Raw genomic sequence first — 3,985 nt, 5'->3', positions numbered from 1 at the left:
GATCTGCAGAGGTGCCTGGGTGCCTCGGTCAGTTGAGCATCTGACTCTTGATTTCAGCTCAGGTCATGATCTCACAGTTCGTGAGATCGAGCCCCGTGTTGGGCTCCACGCTGAGCACGGAGCCGGCGTGAGATTCTCTCTCTCCCCCTCTCTCTGCCACCACCATCCTGGCCTGCAGATGTGCTCTCTCTCAAAATAAATAAATTTTTAAAAAAGAATGCTCTATAAAAGAACATATTGATTAAATGTACTTAATCAAAATGTAAAACTTCTGTTCTTAAAAAGACACTATTTAGAGAATTAAAAGACAAGCCACAGACTGGGAGGAAGTATTTACAAACCATATATGTGATAGAGGACTTATGTGCAGCATATAAAAAGAACTCTCAAAACTCTAAAAAAAGACGATAAAAAATTTTAAAAAAGCAAAAATTTGAACAGACCACCAAACAAGATACGTGAATGGCAGTAGACACATGAAAATATGCTTCACATCACTAGTCTTTAGGGAAATGCACATTGAAACCGGGCGATTTCCAGGTTGGTGAGTTCATAGCAGTGCTGGGAGCGTGGGGTCCTGAGACAACACAGATCTCCACAGCGCGTCCCCCCACATACTTTGCCCTATTCATCTCTTCCACGTGGCTCTTCCTGGATCGTACCCTTTTTTTATTTTTTTTTTGAACATTTATTTATTTTTGAGAGAGAGAGAGACAGAGCATGAACGGGGGAGGGGCAGAGAGAGAGGGAGACGCAGAATCTGAAGTAGGCTCCAGGCTCTGAGCCATCAGCCCAGAGCCTGATGCGGGGCTCGAACTCACGGACCGCGAGATCGTGACCTGAGCCGAAGTCGGATGCTCAACCGACTGAGCCACCCAGGCGCCCCTGGATCGTACCCTTTTAAATAAAACGCTGAACAATCCCAAAACAAAAGAGCAAATTGAAGCTCTGTTCTGGCGTGGGACAAGCAAGAAGTTTCGAGATCATCTTTGTCGCCAAATGACTTCTAGAACCTCAGGACTTGACTCTGCCATGGGGGCAGGGTTTTGCTGTATGAATGGCCTTACAGTGAAACGCCAACACAAACAGAATGCACAAATGCCTTCAGGGCTGTTGCTAAGACTTCACAGGGACTTCGTAGGACACCGGTGTCAAGTAACCAACAGCTACAGACTTGCTCAGCTCGCTGCGCCGGCTGCCCTTGTCCCTGCCTCTTGCTTCCCTCAGTACAACCCCTGCACCTTTTCTGTCAGATGCAGCCCAGGAGCGCCTCTCACAACTGCAGGCAAGACAACAGATACAAGGGTTATCGGGAAACTGGTGTTCACAGCTCCTCATGATAAAGAAATCCTGAAATGTATGGAAACTGTGTGGAGCCCTGCAACGATCCCTGGAATGAAAATGTAGTGGGTACTAACCCACTGAAGAGAGATCCTCTGTGGGACACTTGCAAGAGGTACATGAAGGGTCTGAAAAAGACCTGTTTGCACAGGGAGTTGAATTCAAAGACCACCTTGAAATGCTATACATGCATCTTTTCATGGGGGCAGATGTGACCATGGAGGTGGCCTTTCACATGTTTGGCTTTAAGCCTACAATTCCTGAATCCAGGACTTGTTCCAGACTCGTCTACGGCTAAATGCTGCAGACCCTGACGGCAGTGGCAGAACTCGAGGAGGACGGCCGCTGGAGAGTTTTCACGTCGGTGGCTGTGTTGGGGGTGGGCATTTGATTGCGGGAGGAAAACTACGTCAAGAAATGCCGATGTGAAGGATGTGTATATGTTAGCCACCACAGTCTCTTCCAAAAATCTGAAGCCAGCTGCACCTAAAGAAGGGTTTCGTTGTGAAGAAACATTAGCAGGTTTTAAGTGGGTTGGGAGTAGAATAAAAGGAAGCAACTGCGTGGTGCACAGCCAGGGGGCTAACAGAGGGGAGGGCCTGAGGGTTCTTATCACAAGGAAACCATGTTTCTCCTTTCTTTCCTTTTTTCTTTTCTTGTTGTTATATCTGTATGAGAAGACGGATGCTAGCTGAATCTACTTGACAATCATTTCACAATAGCTGCAGATCAAACCATCGTGCTGCATGCCTTAAAGGTATAGAGTAACATACGCCAATTATTTCTCAGTAAAACAGGGGTGGGTGGTGGGAAGGCCTCCTGGAAAATGGGAAAGAAGTCCTTTTAGTTCATTGGTTTTCCATGTGGAACTTCCCTTTGCATAAAGATGGGGTGAGTACAGCCATTGTTGCTGCTAAGGTGGCATCATACCTGGAAACCATGAACACAACATTGAAACAGCGACTGATTAAGGGTTATGAAAATATGGTTATCAAATTCAGAGACTCCTTTTTTTAAGTTAATTTATTTATTTTGAGAGAGAGAGAGCGTGCGCGCACACAAGCAGGGTAGGGGCAGAGAGAGAGAAAGAGAATCCCAAGCAGGCTCCGCACTGTCAGCGCAGAGCCCCCACAAGGGGCTCAATCTCATGAACCACGAGATCATGACCTGAGCTGAAAGCAAGAGTCAGACACTTAACTGACTGAGTCATCCAGGCACCCCTTTAAAAAAAAAAGTTTAGGGGCGCCTGGGTGGCGCAGTCGGTTAAGCGTCCGACTTCAGCCAGGTCACGATCTCGCGGTCCGTGAGTCCGAGCCCCGCGTCAGGCTCTGGGCTCATGGCTCAGAGCCTGGAGCCTGTTTCCGATTCTGTGTCTCCCTCTCTCTCTGCCCCTCGCCCGTTCATGCTCTGTCTCTCTCTGTCCCAAAAATAAATAAACGTTGAAAAAAAAAAATTAAAAAAAAAAAAAAAAGTTTAGGGGCGCCTGGGTGGCGCAGTCGGTTAAGCGTCCGACTTCAGCCAGGTCACGATCTCGCGGTCCGTGAGTTCGAGCCCCGCGTCGGGCTCTGTGCTGATGGCTCAGAGCCTGGAGCCTGTTTCTGATTCTGTGTCTCCCTCTCTCTCTGCCCCTCCCCCGTTCATGCTCTGTCTCTCCCTGTCCCAAAAATAAACGTTGAAAAAAAAATTAAAAAAAAAAAAGTTTAAAAGACTTCTCAGTTCTTGTGTTATGCTCCAACTAACCTCAAAAGTGAATTTGAAAGGTTTCACAATTTTTATTCTCCAAAAGACTATCCACAATTCTGTGTGATACTTGTTATAGTGCAGGTACAGGACATTAGCACTGGATACGACAGCAGCAGCCTCCTGAGAAATCAGAACAGCCAGGTGATTACCTTTACTTCTCAAAAGGGCTGTGTTGCTGCTGCTTGGATGAGCAGGACAGAACCAAACATAAAGTACTATCAGAGCTGTGGGTATTTCCTGACCAGGGTGACAGTGCCTTATTGGAAGAAGGATTAAAGAAACTTAGTAAAGCTCTGATTTAAAAATTTTTGAACCCAGGGGTGCCTGGGTGGCTCAGTCGGTTGAGGGTCTGACTTCAGCTCAGGTCATGCATGATCAGGTCATGATCAGCTCAGGTTCATGAGTTCGAGCCCCGCGTCGGGCTCTGTGCTGACAGCTCAGAGCCTGGAGCCTGTTTCGGATTCTATGTCTTCCTCTCTCTCTGACCCTACCCAGCTCATGCTTTGTCTCTAAAAAATAAACATTAAAAAAAATTTTTTTTAATGAAAATTTTTGAGCCTAGTTAAGAGTGAGACGATCGGGTCTTCCTTTCTGGTATGCCCCAGTGCGACAGTACTTTGCACTGGTATGTGGGGCAGATCAACCAAGAAAGCTATGCATTGAATGCTTGTTAGCATTCTCTATTTAATCTGGACAAGTGTCTTTTTTCCTTTTATTTCCTTTCTTTTTGGTCAGGTGACTAAACAAACGGCATGAATTTGAAATGAAATGGTCTTGAGGGAAAATATTCAAATTTTTCATAATCTTGAACAAAAGTCATTACATTAGAAGTATTATAGTTAACACTTTGTTCTTCCTTTACCAGAAACATAAGAATACAAAAGTGAGTTTTCTAATTAAA

The 3,985-nt window shown here is 45.8% G+C and overlaps 1 pseudogene; it reads left to right on the top strand.

Annotated features, from left to right (window-relative positions):
• Positions 1-1,253: 1,253 nt before the first annotated feature.
• LOC124502019 (glucose 1,6-bisphosphate synthase-like) lies at positions 1,254-2,358 on the top strand (annotated as a pseudogene).
• Positions 2,359-3,985: the final 1,627 nt, after the last annotated feature.

Source organism: Lynx rufus, unplaced genomic scaffold (assembly GCF_022079265.1).
Source record: "Lynx rufus isolate CCGP_SWC_20201006 ecotype Redwood Valley unplaced genomic scaffold, mLynRuf1.p SCAF_7, whole genome shotgun sequence".
In the NCBI taxonomy this organism is placed as follows: domain Eukaryota; kingdom Metazoa; phylum Chordata; class Mammalia; order Carnivora; family Felidae; genus Lynx; species Lynx rufus.
Note: the sequence above shows the minus strand (reverse complement) of the source record. Positions and strands in the feature narration are given on the sequence as shown.